The 18,761-nt window shown below is 23.7% G+C and overlaps 1 protein-coding gene across 2 annotated transcripts in view; it reads right to left on the minus strand.

Moving 5' to 3' along the window:
- Positions 1–18,761, minus strand: part of LOC109603454 (potassium voltage-gated channel protein Shab) — a 176,857-nt gene that overhangs the window by 89,850 nt on the left and 68,246 nt on the right. For both annotated transcript variants that reach the window (XM_049962764.1, XM_049962763.1), the window contains exon 2: positions 14,299–14,336. The gene's annotated coding sequence lies outside the window, so the exon portion shown is untranslated. The remainder of the gene's footprint in view (positions 1–14,298; positions 14,337–18,761) is intronic.

Genomic DNA, 18,761 nt, shown 5'->3' on the forward strand with positions numbered 1-18,761 from the left:
AAATAAACGCGGTCCGTCAATATATTTGAAACTAGACTCAATTAAAATTTATTAAGACATATTGATTGTGTGAATTAACCACGATAAAATATTTAATTGAATGACGAGTCCTTTAAAGGTGTTTACCATTATTTAATAGGTAGTTTAAACCTATAATCATAATCATTTTCACATTTGTTTGTAACTTCTTCATTATTATTATTAGTTAACACGCTATATTGTTAAAATCGCTTATTAATTTTCAGTAATTAAATATTCAGTTTATAAAGTACCATTTATTAATAAGTAACAATATCAATTATAATTTATAATTTTTCAAATACTGGTACAAATGTTTGACTTTATTTCTATGTTACAAATTTATTCTACCCCAGTAATTTCCTAATGCATATTTCATGTCATCGATTTCCACCAATCAATACATTCTAATGCGTTGTGAAATTTTGACGAAACGAACTAAAGTTAATGTCCTAAATTATGTAGCACAGGTCGTGCCTTAATTACTGGCAACCTTCGACCATTTTTTTTGTGTCACCGGAACAGTTAGTTGGTGTACAAAAATACTTTTTTAGGTCTTGTAATGTAAGCGAAATTATTTTTTATCAATAATAAAATAAATAAATTTTATGTGTGATTAAATGTTTATTTAATTTATTTCATTTCAATATAATTTGATGATTTATGTTAAATTTAATTATAAATTTACTTAATTAGTTATCTTATTTATTTATATAAACCAAATTAATAAATTTTAATTCAGATATACGAGTTTATACATTATACATATTAAACACCCTAAACATATCAATTTTATGTCATGAAATGATCTGTTTATTTTTTGCAGCAAAACGTATATTTTATTTTAATGTTTTACAATATATTTTAAGAGAATATGTCTTTATTTTTAAGAGAGATTGAAGAGACCTTATATCTAATACGATAAGACTGTACTTTCCATTTTAAAACATCAGGGTTGCTCCTCTAAAGGGGTAAAATTTAATGATTTATGTTAAATTTAATTATGAATTTATCTAATAAGTTATCTTATTTAAATAAAATATATAATAAACCAAATTAATTAATTTTAATTCGGATATACAAGTTTATACAGTTTGGTACAGCTAAATGTAATCAATTAATTATTTTAATTATTAAGTAAATTTATAAACACACTAAACATATCAATTTTAGGTTATGAAATGATCTGTTTAATTTTTGCAGCAAAACTTTTATTTTATTTTAATGTTTTACAATATATTTTAAGAGAATAATGTCTTTATTTTTAAGAGAGATTGATGAGACCATATCTCTAATATGATAAGATTGTACTTCCCATTTTAAAACGTGAGGGTTGCTGCTCTAAAGGGGTAATATTTTTCAAAAAACTTTTGTTGTAATTTAACAATTAAAGTTCCACGATACAACCGCAAAAATTGTTTAAAAATGTTTAAGTTAACAATTTTTAGATGAATGAATTATGTTAAGTAGGTCTATTTATTATAGTATTAGGAAATATTAATTTTTACATTGATGGTTTATATATAAGTAACTTTTCGTAATTGTATTAATAAAATTTGTATCAAAATCTGTATTGTAAATATGATAAAAATAATAAAAGTACAACATTTTATATGTAATTAAATGTATATTTAACTTATTTCATTTCAAAATAAAATTTAATGATTTATGTTAAATTAATTATGAATTTATCTAATAAGTTATCTTATTTAAATGAAATATATTATAAACCAAATTAATTAATTTTAATTCGGATATACGAGTTTATACAGTTTGGTAAAACTAAATGTAATCAATTAATTATTTTAAATATTGGGCATATTTATAAACACCTTATACATCAATTTTATTTTATGAAATGATCTGTTTATTTTTTGCAGCAAAACTTTTATTTTATTTTAATGTTTTACAATACATTTTAAGAGAATAATGTCTTTATTTTTATGAGAAATTAAAGAGACCTTATATATGATATGATAAGACTGTACTTCCCATTTTATAACATCAGGGTTGCTGCTCTAAAGGGGTAAAATTTATCAAAAAACATTTGTTATATTTAACGACTTCAAATTAAAGTTACACGAAATTGTTTAAAAGTGTTTAAGTTAATAATTTTTAGATGAATGAATTAAGTTAAATTTTTACAGTGATGGATTATATATAAGTAAGTTTTTGTAAATGTATTAATAAAATTTGAACCATAATCTGTATTGTAAATATGATAAAAATAATAAAAGTACACAAATTTTATGTGTAATTAAATGTATATTTAATTTATTTCATTTCAATAAAATATGATGATTTATATTAAATTTAATTATGAATTTATCTAATAAATTATCTTGTTTAAATGAAATATATAATAAACCAAATTAATTAATTTTAATTCGGCTTTACGTGTTTGTTCAGTTTGGTACAGATAAATGTAATCAATTAATTATTTTAATTATTGGGCAAATTTATAAACACCCTAATTTTACGTTATGAAATGATCTGTTTATTTTTTGCACCAAAACTTTTATTTTATTTAACGTTTTACAATACATTTTAAAAGAATAATGACTTTTTTAAGAGAGATTGAAGAGACCTTACACGTAATATGATGAGACTGTACTTCCCATTTTAAAAATGTGAGGGTTGCTGCTCTAAAGGGGTCTAATGTTGCGAAATTTTTTCGTTGCAAATATATACGGGAAGGTCGTAAAGTTCCCACCCCTCTCATAACTCATAATAGTTATAAAAGCATAACCAACAATTTCGAAGTAAACGAAACTGAACTGAACTGAAATATTCAGCTTTACTACCCATTTTTTATAAATATATCAAATTTTTAAATAAAAAAAAAAACAGAATAGTATTATCAGAAATTTAACACAATATCTAATTATTAAGGGAACCAGAAAGTAGTGACCCTTTTTTACATTAAATTCAAACGAATAAATTTTTAATTACTTATTTTTAATCAATAATATGCCGTCGATTTAACCTTTTAAAGGGAGGGCCACGAAAAATTTACGTTTTAAAATTGTTATAAAAAAGGCGGATAAATAATTATCAATGATTTTGCCTCAACATCCCAGTTAATGTGGTCAACTTTATGAAGAAATTTAATTTGACTACAATTCCATTCAAAAGTTATAGAATCATTTAATAATTAATTACTATTATCTAAAATTGATGTTTCGATAATTCAAGTAATAAATTTTGTTTTATAATGAGAGAATAAATTTTTAAATAAAATAATATATTATGGTGGGCACTGTAATAAATGTGCACAAATCTATCCTCCAAAATAGACAATACTCGTAAATCTACTACAGTATATGATAATATATTATTGGAATCCCTATCCTTATGTAAATATTTATTTTCAATGTGCGCATTGATAAATTGTTTTGGATGTTTGGAAACTCAGATGAGACAATAAACGTAAATACATACACATATCCGTGTATAATTACAATACTGTTACTTGCTGTTTAATTAGTTTAATACGTAAACAATATCATTTTTTTAAAGAGCACATTCATAACAAATGTGCAAGCTTTCAATTGCCCATATGGAAGTGTATACATACACACATTAAAAGCCATTTTCCAACAAGATAACTTCAAATGAGAAACAACTTGTATCTTTTGTTACGTGAACAAAAGATAAACTTGAAGTAAGAATACAAATTTCTTGTCAAGTGCTTTCATTTAGAACATGTTCATGACAAAAGGCTTTCCATGCCAGTGGGACAAATGTAAAGACTGGTTGCATTTTCGAACGTTTTGTTTGACCTTTCTTTTATACGTCTCTCAAGTGTCACAGAAGAAAAATAATAACCAAATTTAAAATGAAGCATTTATAGACGTTCAAATTTATATTTTATGCATAACAGTTGTTACGAACAATTTTAATGGGAAAATTAGGGATAAAGTTAAAATAAACTAAAAATATGATTTATATAAAATTACAATTATAAACTATATCAAAAATGTACTAGGTTTCATTTTGTTGGTTCAATAAAATATGTCATATAAATAAAATTGTTTTATCGTTTTAGAACATTTTAATTATTGCGCCATTTACTAACTTATTTACACATTTATTATATTTAACATTTACAGCGTAAAATTGTTTAAAAGTTATTATGTTTAAGTTTTATATAAATCAATTATGTTTTGTGGGTTTACTTATTATAGTATTGGGAAATGTTAATTTTTACATTGATGAATTTTATTTTATAAATAAAATTTCTATCAGAATCAGTACTGTAATATGTTTTTTCAAAGAGTATATTAAAATAGTGTATTAAAGTGGTTAAAAAATGTAGAAACCATATTAATTTAAAATAAATTTAGACCTAGCAAAATTTTTCAAAAACCTTTATTTTATTTAACATTTACTTCAAATTAAAGTTGCAGTTAGAGAACATACAGGATAGATAGAATTAATGATACAGCAGTAAGATTGTTCAAAAGTGTTTAAATTATTAATTTTCAGATTAATAAATTATGTTAAGTGGGATTATTTACTATAATATTGAGAAATATTATTTTTTACGTTGTTGAATTGTATTAAGTAAATTTTCTTACTTTTATGAATAAAATTTCTACCAAAATCCGTACTGTAAATATGTATTTTTAAGCAGTGTGTTAAAATAATTTATTAAAGTAGTTAAAAAATATAAAAATCATAAATATTAATTTAAAATAAATTCAGAACTAGCAAAATTTTTCAAAAACTTTTATTATATTTAACACTTACTTCAAATTAAAGTTGCAGTTAGAGAACATACAGTATAGATAGAATTAATGATACAGCAGTAAGATTGTTCAAAAGTGTTTAAGTTATTAATTTTCAGAGTAATAAATTATGTTAAGTGGGATTATTTACTATAGTATTATGAAATATTAATTTTTACGTTGTTGAACTGTAATTAAGTAAATTTTCTTACTTTTATAAATAAAATTTCTTCCAAAATCAGTACTGTAAGTCTGTATTTTTGACCAGTATGTTAAAATAGTCTATTAAAGAAGTTAAAAAATATAGAAACGATAAATATTAATTTAAAATAAATTCAAAAGTAGACAAATTTTCCAAAAATATTTATTATATTTAACATTGACTTCAAATTAAAGTTGTAGTTAGAGAACATACAGTATAGATAGAATTAATGATACAGCAGTAAGATTGTTCAAAAGTGTTTAAGTTATTAATTTTCAGATTAATAAATTATGTTAAGTGGAATTATTTACAATAATATTATGAAATATTAATTTTTATGTTGTTGAACTGTATTAAGTAAATTTTCTTACTTTTATAAATAAAATTTCTTCCAAAATCAGTACTGTAAGTCTGTATTTTTGACCAGTTTGTTAAAATAGTCTATTAAAGAAGTTAAAAAATATAGAAACGATAAATATTAATTTAAAATAAATTCAAAACTAGACAAATTTTCCAAAAATATTTATTATATTTAACATTGACTTCAAATTAAAGTTGCAGTTAGAGAACATACAGTATAGATAGAATTAATAATACAGCAGTAAGATTGTTCAAAAGTGTTTAAGTTTTTAATTTTCAGAGTAATAAATTATGTTAAGTGGGATTATTTACTATGGTATTATAAAATATTAATTTTTACATTGTTGAATTGTATTAAGTAAATTTTTTTACTCATGAAAATGAATTAATTTTTTATTCATGAAAATGAATAAAATTTCTACGTAAATAATATATTAAAGTTATTAAAAAATATAGAAGCCATAATTATTAATTTAAAATATATTCAGAACAGCAACATTTTCAAAAATATTTATTATATTTAACGTTGTAGTTAGAAAACATACAGTAAATCTCTATTTTCTAGCAGTATATTCAAATAGTATATTAAAGCTATTAAAAAATGTAGTAACTATAAATATTTATTTGAAAAAATTTAGAAGTAGCAAAATTTTCAAAAACATTTGTAATATTTAACAATTATAGTTATAGTTACTGAACATACTATATAGAAAGAATTAACGATACAGGAGCAAAAATGTTTAAAAGTGTTTAAGTTATTAATTTTTACATTGATGGATAATATATAAGTTTTCGTAATTTTATTAATACAATTTGTAACAAAATCTGTATTGTAAATCTGTTGAAAAATATAGAAACCATAAATATTAATTTAAAATAAATTCAGAACCAACAAAATTTTTCAAAAACATTTATTATATTTAACATTGACTTCAAAGTAAAGTTGTAGTTAGAGAACGCAGTATAGATAGAATTAATGATATAGCAGTAGAATTAATTAAAAATTGTTAAATTAGTAAATTTTATATTAATGAATTATGATGATAAGTGGGTTTACTTTGTTTTTTGAACATTTTTGTCCATAAATATACGTAACAACAAATGTGTATATTCAGAATCATTTTTCAGTAAATTAAAACAGTATATAAAATTAGAATGAAATATTTGGCGTAAAATATAGTTTTAAAAGCAACATAAACAATTAAACAAATACGTGAACTGGCTTTCATTTTAATTTATTTTCTGCAAACAAAGCATACAAATTTTTTAACAATTTAATAAATTAATTAAATAGCTATTTTTTAGATATATATTAAACTAACAATAAAAATTGAAAAAAATAAACTTCAAATTTTTTAATTGGATTGGTAATCGATATCAGTATTTATATATTAACATATATTATGTACAGTTCCATAATATACGATTTTTAGACAATCTATTTATACATATACATATTATTTTTATAATTTAATGTTATATTTTGGAGCCATTACAACATTAATTATGTCTAATTCTTTTGTCCAGTAATTGGCTCAATGCCCATCTTGGCCTTGAAGACTTCTGACAGTTATAGCCCATATTTTATAACTACTAACCAATAACAAATTTTATTCTTTTTATTTATTACTTATATTTCTTTAAAAAGTTTCCTGTAAAAAGCAATAGACCATCTGTCAAAACTTTTAGAAATATGAACAACTAACACAATTATAAAAATTCTAAACAATTGAAAATTTACATTTCGAAACATGGTAGTTATGAATGGACGAAGCAAAATAAAAAATTGCTTTTACTTAATTAATTCCGAGACTTTATTCACAAAATACGTCAGTCATAAAAAGTTTATTGTAACATAAAATTTTCGTTTTAAAATATGCCATCCTGAACTCCAGTTTCTATTTATCAAAGAATTTTAATTAAAATGCTGTTCTAAGAATAACTTTAAACGACTTCTGTTTATGAAATCGTTGTTAATTAACGCCCTTGTGACAACATTTTTTAATTGTTTTTGTTAAATTAAATTACTTATCAAAGCTAACACTATATTTAATAATACTGTATATATTATTTGTTTTAACCAAATTTTGTTTGTGTTTAAAGAACATGAGGTCTAAATTGGTAACATATTGACAAAATGTCAAAGGGTAATTAATGAGATCATTTTTTAGAACCCTTTAATAGACATAATTATAATATTATATTTTAAATAGTTAATACATTTTTTTAACGAACTTTTTGTTGAAATAATTGTGATATGGGGTTAGATTTAATAGACTGGATATTTACCCCTGTAAGTTACACTTTAATTAAGCGGATGGCATTCAATATTTACGACCATGGCTAGTTATATTTTCACCCCACTTTTAAAATGCATTTATGAAATTAAACGGAGGGTTTCAAAAAAATTTTCTAATTGAAGTATAATGATGATAAGCTTTCTAAATTAACAACCATAAAATGTTTGAGTTGAACGTTCCTTTATGTTAAATATTCCCTATATTATTAATATTGTATTTATATTAAAATTAATTAATTAAATTAAATAATTACCTTGAACAAACTACACACTCATTCCTACGATAGGTTCATATCACAAATTTTAAACAAATGTTTTTTATCCTTCCATTATGTATTTTTAAGGTAATATTTTAAAAATTAGTGTTTACAATCACTTGTTCCTCTCTGTCACCGAATAATTAAATACATATTATTTAAATTACAGACGTTCCAACATTATTCCCGCACATTTATAAAAATTACCATGATACTATCCCGCAGTTATATTGATAAACACCACACAAGCGTAAAAACACAGCGGAAACAAAGGGACTTCAAAGCGTCCGAATCGAAATTTTATGAATGAAACCCGTCCGAAAACTTGCAGCTGAAGCTTCGCACGGGACGACCAGTCGAATGGCCGTCGTTCTGTCGGTTTTCGCCAAGTGAAAAAACTGAAATACCCGTTTTGAATGTATGAGTTAACAGACCGCGTACGGAGCGCGGAGCTGCCCATCAAGCTGCGTTCTTGTGACTGGCCGAACCCCAAAAGCTCTCGCGAAAGCTCGGCATCATCGGGCCGAACGCGTTTCGATCCGCGGAGCAACACATAGCAACCGTGAGGGTTCCGCCCTCCAGAACAAGAAACTTGTACAATATTATTTTCATTTAATATGTACGTGGGTGCAGGGCGCTGACTTGACCATGATTAACACCGTATTTCTGACGGGGTTAGTAAGATGTATGGAAGAACACGTTCGCAGGAGCTTGAACGCACTCGTCCTTGACACGAAATCGTTTTTAAAGGTCGAAATTTGGTGGTTAATCATTTCTCTAAATAAAATATGATTTAAATAGTTAAACTTTTTTATATTGTAAGTTGTAAACATATTAATAATGGAACTTATAATTGGAAATTTTTTATTGATCCTAATAAAATATTAACTATTTCTCGTTTTTTCTAGTATTGACATGGTAGTAGAATTGTATTTTACGAGTTTATGTTTAAAAAAAAATTGTAAAAAATGTATAAATTATAGATTATTAAATAAAATGGGCGAAATTAAGAATTAAAACAATTTTACAAAGAGATACTAATTTATTATATTAAAAATTTAAGCATAAAAACAGGATTATAGTACGCAGATAAATAAAAAAAACTACAAAGAAATATAAGAATACTGAAAAGATAAAGTTAACGATGAAACTATATTCACTTTAAGTCTGATTTCTAAAATAATCTTAATAATATAGAAATTATACATAAGCAATTAAAATAAGTTTGAAAAAAAATATTATACTTATTAAATTTGGAAAAAGAAAAATGACGTAGTTAATTCAAACAAAAATATTAGAATTCAGCAGTAGAATTTTTTTAAACTTTATAAATTTTACGAGAACTTATTTTTAAAAATATCTTAGAATGTATAAATCATAGACATTTATGGTAAATAAAATGAAGGAAATGTCTGAAAAGACGAAATTAACGATGAAGCAGTTCTAATATTACAATTTTTTTTTTAATTCTGTAGTGTCAAAACTATAAAAAGAAATTATTATTATATTTATTAAATTTGTAAACGATTTACGTAAAAAAGAATAATATAGTTCCAAAAAGGATAGTCCTAGAAGACACAAAAATCAGCTCAGTGGAACAGCTGTAGATTCTTTTAAAACTTTATAAATATTACGAGAATTTATTTTTAAAAATATCTTTAATCTATGATAAACAAAATTGACGAAATGACTGAAAAGGCGAAATTAACAATGAAACTGTTCGAATTTGACAAGAATCTGTTTTCAAAAATATTCTTTAAAATACACAAATCATAGGAAATTGTCTAAGTAAAATTATTGAAATTCTGTACTACCAAAACTATGAGAAAAAATTATTATTATATTTATTAAAATTTTAAAAGATTTACGTAAATAGGAATGACATAATTATTTCCAAAAAAGATACTACTAGGAGACACAAAAATGACTTCAGCATCGACAGTAGAATAAATAAAAACTGGAAATTAGCTACAGTTGTAGATTCTTTTAAAACTTTATAAATTTTGCGAAAATTTATTTTAAAAATATGTTTAAAATGGGGAAATCATAGACATTTATGTTTAATAAAATTGATGAAATGACTGAAAAGATGAAATTAACGATGAAGCTGTTATAATTTTACAAGAGTCTGTTTTCAAAAATAATCTTAAAAATACAGAAATTATAGATAAACAATTAAGTAAAATTGTCGAAAGTCTGTGCCGACAAAACTATGAGAAAAATCTATTATTATATATATTAAATTTATAAAAGCTTCGTTCAGCTTCGTCAGTGGTATAGATGAAAACAGGAAATCAGATACAGGTGTAAATTCTTTTAAAACTTTAAATATTAATATCATTAATATTAATAATATTAATATTAATATTAATATTAAGAAAATTTATTTTTAAAAATATCTTTAAAATGTGGAAATCATAAATATTTATGGTAAATAAAATTGACGAAATGACTGAAAAGACAAAATTAACGATGAAGCTGTTCTAATTTTACAAGAGTATGTTTTAAAAAAAATCTTAAAAATACAGAAATTATAGATACACAATTAAATAAAATTGTCGAAACTCTGTATTGCCAAAACTGTGAGAAAAAATTATTATTATATTTATTAAATTTATAAAAGATTTACGTAAAAAGGAATGACATAGTTGAGATTGAAATGAGTTCAGTTTCGTTAGTGGAACATATAAAAACAGGAAATCAGTTGCAGCTGTAGATTCTTTTAAAAGTTCATAAATTTTCAGAGAATTTATTTTTAAAAATATCTTTAATATCAATAAAATTGACGAAATGACTGCAAAGATGAAATTAACAATGAAGCTGTTCTAATTTTACAAGTCAGTTTTCATAAATAATCTTAAAAATATAGACAATAATTTGTAAAAAGATACTAATTTATTATAATTTTCAATTTTTTAAAGCTATGGTTAAAGAATTATGAGCTTCAAATACAAAAAAACTATTAAAAAAACTTTATCAGTAGAAGAGCTAAAAATATGGAATCAACGATGCATAAGTAAAATTATTTAATGAGTATTGAAATGTATGGGATCATAGACATTTAATTAACTAATATTTTGTAAAAAGAATCCAATTTATTACATTAGAAATGTGCTCAATTTTTAAGATATAGAAAAGATGGAATCAATGATACAGCAAAGTTAAGAATTTTTACGAGAATCTGTAAAAAAAATATTAAAAATATGGAAAATATGGAGATTTAATAAAAATGGCCAACATTATTAACTAGTAATTAAATTTATTGTATACGTATAGGAACTCCAAATATATTAGAAAATTAAATTCAACTTTACCATTAAAATAGCTAAAAAGATGGAATCAATGATAATGGAAAAATTGTTAAAAAGGTTAGATTATTAACGAGGATTTGTAAAAATATAGAAAACAGATGAATTTTGCAAAAAAATACTAATGTATTATATTGACAATATCTTTAAATTTATAAGTTAAAGTTACAGAGTAGGAACTCAAAATAAAAATTATTCCTTATTGGTCTGTTCAGAAGCGTTGGTTTCACTTGATACCTACTTCATATTGTTAGGGTAGAATTTGGATATAATTCAATTCCAATTTATCAATTAATTAGCTAAAAGGTGGGATTAACAATTGTTTAAAAGCTTATAAATTTTGCGAGGTTCAATGTATAAAGATTTTAAACATTTAGTTAAAATGACTAAAATTAATTAAACCATTAAATTTTTGTATGGACAATGTATTTAGGTAAGTGGCAGAATTATAGTATATGGACATTACAATTAAAAAAAAAATAGAACAAGTAGATAAAAAATTCAACTCAACTTTGTCAGCAGAATTAAAATTTTATAAATGTTTGGATATTATGTAGTAAAAAAGTTTAGAAATATAAATAGAAATCGTATACATTTAATTAAGAATTAAGCACTAGAAAGATTTTGTAGAATGATGCAAAATTATTATATTCATTAAATTTATTTTAAGTTACATTTACAAAAGAATATCAAAGGGAATACAAATAAAAAAGGTACTACTAAGAAATTCAGTTCAACTTTTTCAGTAGAGTAGCTGAAAACATCGACTCATCGATATAGCAGTATAATTTTTTAAAACCTGAGACATTTCATAAATTCAGAATTATGTTTGCAAGTTACTAATTTGTTATATTTATTAAATTCATTTTAAGTTACAAGTATAAAATAATAAAATACTGTCAGAAGACACAAAATTCAGCTCAACTTTATCAGTAGAATAGAAAACTTCGAATCAATGATATAACAATAAAATATTTTAATGTTCTAGACATTTTATTAGATTATTTATTAAAAAATATTTAGAATTGTAGAAATTACAGATATCTAAACAAAATTGCCATAATTCAGAAATACCGACACTTTGCAAAAAAAACGTATATTAGAAGTGTATTCCAATGTTATTTAAGCTATTATAGTATGTTATAATAAAATAAATTTCAAATATAGTTAAATTAAGTATTTCGAGATTTACAATCTTAACTAGTTTCGGTGATTCATGGTATATATTTTTTTTAATTTCTTAATAATATTAAGCAATAGAGGCAATACTTACAAAATTAATAGTATAAGCCAATGAGATCATAAAATATTTACCCCTTTTTCAAAATGTAATGTATAGAAAATATTACTCTCATTTTTACATTAGTATCAAATGCAAATCGAAATTGTTGAAAAGTAACATTAAGGTCAAAATAAAAATTAAACAAAAAGAGTAATACAAAGAGAAGGCTGAAAAAAATATGAAAGAAATGAAGATCATCGTACGAAAGTCTTTTTATAATATATAACAATTAGTAAATTGTTTCGATATTATTTATTTTTTAAATTGATCAGTTTCCTGTGCCAAACCCAGTACAAAGGACCTACACTGGTAATGATTTAGTATATGGTACTATATGTCAGAAATGTCATCTCAAATATTCCTAAAAGGTTTTGCTGGCATATATGTCGTTCCAATATGATATCTTGTAAAATAAATGAAGTATAAAAGTATATAGTTTTTAACGCTGAAAAGCTTTATTCACGTGAAGGACATTTCACTGACTGATGATAAGTTTTCTCTTTTTATACTAATATATCTAACTTTGCATCATCAAAGTCTTAGAAGTACATCTATAAATTTATTAAAGAAATTTATGTTTTCATTCATCTAAAATTCAAAGAAAATATTACAAAAAACATAATAAATTTGGCGCCTACAAACGTTCCAATTTGTCAGCCACACGTAAAACAACAGATTTTGCTGCCAAACTACCACTCTACACGAGAATGTATTTCCCTTCGACGTACGATAACTCCACATGCGGTGCAACAATTGTTGCAATAATTGTATCATGCAAAGGTGGACGATTGATTGGACGTCTAATTTTAAACCCTTTTAGTAGCTGTGCCTGTTTTACCTTTACTAACACTAGTCACACAACATACGTTGATAATATCGTACAAAAAGTTACCCCTTTTAATAAGCCAAATCACGAATTTAAAAACAACGTTATTTTTAAATTAAATTTTGGTTTATGATTTGATCACTTAAGCAACATATTCTAGTGGGAATAGACTGTACCGTAAAAAATCCATCGATTGGTCTTTAATAAAACATTAAGAAAATTAAAGACTCGTTAAAAAATACGGTCTGAAATAGGAAACTTAAACGTAATGTTGGATCATTTCCCTACAAAATGATCCTTTTATGAACCACGTGCCCATAAACAATTTGCATAAAGATCCCAAATTGACTTTGTTCTATCAGTTACTCCAATTCCGACGTTCGTTGCACCATTTCAATCTGAGAGTGTCGTATTGATTTGTCCTATAAATAATAATCTTGGACGTTAAGATTGCAGACTGAATGGTGGCAAAGTCTGTTAAAATAAATGGTATACGGAAATAAACATGAAGATTAATTAAATGCCTTCAATGTTTTCTCTTTAAGAATATATTAGGCGATTATAATTTAAATTAAAAATATTATGCAAATATGTGTGCCATGTGCAATTTACTGCAACCGACTTAAGCGTGTAATGACAGTCTGCTGTGGGGTATTGTCGTGAAAGGCCAAATAACTTACTAAATTATGCCAGAAATTCATATTTATATAATATATTAATGCCTTTAATACGTTTTAAATTATTCAAATCACAACACAGCTAAAAATAAATATATTATTAAATAGTAGAATAAATATTCCACACTTTTTTCCACCACATTATGTAGAAATTGTTTAAAAGAATTAATGGAAAATTTTCAAAGGAAAAAAAGAGATCAAAAAAGCCAAATTTATGACAACATTTTACATGGTTTTATATCTCGTTTCATTCAAAAAATATCAGGAGAACATTTAATGGTCTCACTGGATATAATACACAGGTTGTATCTTGTAACTATTAATTTTAATATGACTTACCTGAATGTACGAGTCTCATGCCCTTATATTTAAATTATCTGAAAATAAAAAATGTATATAAATACAAAATACAAACGGACATACAGTGTTTATTTGAATTCAGTAGGATAAAAGTAAAAAGGGTAAAGTATACAGACCGCATAAATATTATATATTATGATGCAACAAACACAAACAAGAAGATTTACTTATAAGAGAATATACATGTCAGTTTTATTATTGTACTTGAAATAAAATATAAGTTTAAGTTCGAATGACACCCTTTTATTTTTTCATGTGTTTATGAAGATTTAAAAGGGCAAATAAACTAACTATATCATATTCTAATTATAATTATATATTAGATAATTTATTATTAATGCATATATCGATTTGTACCTTTTTTAACTAAATTAATGTAGTAAAAAGTTTACTCTAATTATTTTCTCTCTTTTATTGGCTAAAATTAATAGCCTGTACAATTAAATATAAAAGTGTTATTATCAAATGGCAGATCTCAAGCTATAAAAGTTTTTATTTTGTTACATTGTAAGACAGCCATTATTTGAGCCTTAAACGTGTCAAATGTGTCATTAAAAAACTGTAAGGAAGCACTAAACCATACTTATTGCACGTTCATTATTGTCTGGAGAAAATGAGTGCGACGTCGAAGGAATACAGAAAAACAGGTATACTTACACATAAAACTTCACCTTAAGGGAATATCAAAAGGAGAGTTTTAATTTTTATTATTGTGTGACTTATTAAAAAATTCGTAGCATGCATAGTATGTCTTGTTATTATTTTTTTATTTAACTTTGTTATATTCAGTTGTACGTAAAATATAATGTTGTCGTTCCAAGGTACAAAATTAATCAGGACAAGTGCTAATGATCAATTAAAAATGCATAACGAGTGTAACTAATTAATACTCATGTATAATGAAACATACAAAAATATACAAAACATTGACAGAAAATGAGAATTCAAGTTGAAAAATTTTATAATAAAATATTAATAATGTTTATTAACAAATTCACGTAATATATCATAAAAAATATATAAAATTTGCCCTAATGTTTAGTTCTTTTGAGTTTTTTGTGTGTTTTGGTGTCTAAATTTATAAAAAGCCTCAAAACGCGATATATAATCTCATAATAGGTAAAATTCGAGATGATGTAGAGTAATTATATATTCAAAGTTTTGTTCAATTTTTGGAAAAAAAAATGTTTTTGCAACTGTAAAATAATCTTATAGGAAATGAAATAAATATTTCTAAAATATTTTACAATTAGAAATAATTAACATAATAAAATATATTGTATTCTTGAAATTATTTATCTACTTAATCCAAAAAAACCAACTATTTTATATGCTATGTGATTATTTTTAATAACAATAAAGATTATTAATAATTTTACGTAATATTACTTACAAAATACAAATTATTTTGTAGTATTTTTGAATTTTAGAGTTTTTTTTGTCTAAATTTATAAAAAAAAATACTCTAGATAATCTAACTAAAATTACAAGCGATCTATAATGTCTTCAATATATTGCAGTTAGAAATACTAAGATAATAAAATACGTTATATTCTTAAATTAATTATCTAATTAATACATTATTAATTGTTTAATATTGTAATTTACTGAATATAAATAAAAATGTTAAAATAGATTAGTTAAGTTAATTTCTAAATTTATACTTTCAGGGTCTATGTACTCCGAAATAAGGAGCAATGGATGGACAAAATTTTTTCCAACTGGTCATTCTTCAATGGGACCAAATATCGACTTCGAATAAAAATCAGAAATTTTAACATAAAGTTGGTATGTGCCAAATTGCTCAGTATCATATGGGCACTATCAACTACTTTTTTAAGGAAGAAACAAAAAAGTATACAGTACTCCAACAGTCATCGTTCAAGTTTTGATCTTGTAAGTTGATTTAATCACATTAACACTTGTCAAGTTGAAAAATTTTATAATTTACAGTTTTCTACAAATTCTGTCCAACTATTTTGTATGCCATGTGATTATTCTTGAAAATAATAAATATTATTAATAATTTTACATATATAACATACAACAACAGTTAGTATAGATGAAGGCAGTGGTTATAGCATCAAAGTTTTTCAATCAGATATTAAAATATGTTATATTCCTAAAATTAATTTACTAATTAAGACACCAAATAATTATTTAATGTGCTAATATAAACAAAAATGTTGAAATAGATTAATACAAACTAAAAATATTATCTCCAAAGAATGAGTTAGAAAAATTAGAAGAATTAGGTCAATTGACGAATTAGATTTTGTACAGAAGTTTTTCTCGAACTATGTACCCGAACAATGAATACTATCAACTATTTTTTTAAGAAAGAGACAGAAATGTAGTCAATAATGTAACAGTCAATTTACATGAAGACAATGGTTACGGCATCAAAATTTTTGTCTTGTAAGTTGATTTAATCCTATCTTTTAAGTAGAAAATTACCAACGTTAATTGAAAAAAAAAAATGTATATTTATTAATAAACATTATGAAAAAATTCACATAATATACAAATTTTCATTACTCTGTAGTATTTTTATGTTTTTTTTTTTTTTTTTTGGTGTCCAAATTTATAAAATATCCTCTAACTATGGTTAGAGACGAGGTTAAATTTGAAATTGTTATTAATTACACATTTGTTTTTTTATTTTGGTAGTTTACGAATTAAATTTTTGAAAATGTAATCAACAAGAAATGAGATAAATAGTATAATAACTACTTCTAAAATGTCTTCAATGATCACATATTAAAATATGTTATATTCTTAAAAATAATTATTTAATGTGCTAGTATGAATAAAAATGTTGAAATAGATTAATACGAACTGAAAATATTATTTCTTAAGAATGTTTCTAAATAGAATGAGTCAGAAAAATTAGAAGAATTAGGTCAATTGACGGGTTAAATTTTGTACAGAACCATAAATTTTGCCACAAAAGTTTTTATGTGGCAAATTGCTCGGTACCATATGGGCACATGCAGCTATTTCTTAAGGAAAAAATGACTTTATGATCCTTTCAAAAATATTGGTAGACAGAAATGTAGTCAGTGGAGTAACAGTCAGTTTACATGAACAGTGGTTACAGCATCAAAGTTTTTGTCTTGTATGTACACTGCTATATCAACGTTTGTCAAGTTAAAAAAAATTATAACTTTCAGTTTTCTAAAAACCCAATCCGCCTATTTTATGTATTATGTGATTAATTTAATTACCAATATTAAATGAAAAAAATGTAAATTTATTAATAAACATCATTAATAAATTCACATAATATAGCATACAAAATATACAAATTTTCATTACTTATTACTTTGTGTTCCTTTTGGGTTTTTGGTATCTAAATTTTTAAAAAAGGCTTAAAACACGCTTATAATAACTATAATTAGAGGCGAGGTTAAATTGAGAATTGCAATTAATTACATATTCAGTATACTAATTAAATTTTTGAAAAAATTTTTTTGGAAATGTAAATAATTCTTATAAGAAATGAAATAAATATTTAATAACTATTTCTGAAATTCTTAAAATTAATTATCTAGTATCTGGATATTAATAAAAAGGTTATAGAAATATAAATAAAAGTGTTATGAAATAGACAGATTAAATTAATTTGAAAATATTATATCCAAAGAATATTTCTAAATTCATACAAATACAGAATAAAACAAAGGTATAGACGAATTACATGAATGGCATAGATTTTGTACAGAAGATTTTTAGGACCTCCATAGTAGAAAGCAATGGACGGACAAAATCCTTTCTATCTACTTACTCTTGAATGTAACAAGATATCGACCTCTAATAAAAATTATAAATTTTGCAATAATATTAAAATATGCCAAATTGCCCACTACCAACCACATGGGCAGTAGCAACTATATTTTTAAGAAATAGTGGTATAACAGTCAATTTACATACGGACAATGGTTACAGCATCAAAGTTTTTGTCCTGTTAGTTGATTTTATCGTAATGATAATATGATGATAATGATAATATGACACTGCTATGTTAATGTCTTTCAACTTGAAAAATTTTATAACATTTCTAAAAACCCAATCCGGCTATTTTATATTGTATGTGATTAATTTTATTACCAACGTTAAATGAAAAAAAAAATGTAAATTTATTAATAAACAAAATATACACATTTTCATTATTCTGTCGTCCGTGTTTTAAAGTTTTTTGGTGCCCAAATTTATAAAAATTTGGAATTACATATTTAGTTTGCGAATTAAATTTTTTAAAAAATGGTTTTGGAAATGTAAACAACAAGAAATAAAATAAATATAAAAACAATTTCTAAAATGTCTTCAATGTAATCAGATGTTAAAATAAGTTACATTCTTAACATTAATTTTCTAATTAATACACCAAATAATTATTTAATGTGCTGGATATGAATAAAAATTTTTGAAATAGATTAAAT

The sequence above is a fragment of the Aethina tumida genome, chromosome 2 (genome assembly GCF_024364675.1).
Source record: "Aethina tumida isolate Nest 87 chromosome 2, icAetTumi1.1, whole genome shotgun sequence".
NCBI lineage: Eukaryota > Metazoa > Arthropoda > Insecta > Coleoptera > Nitidulidae > Aethina > Aethina tumida.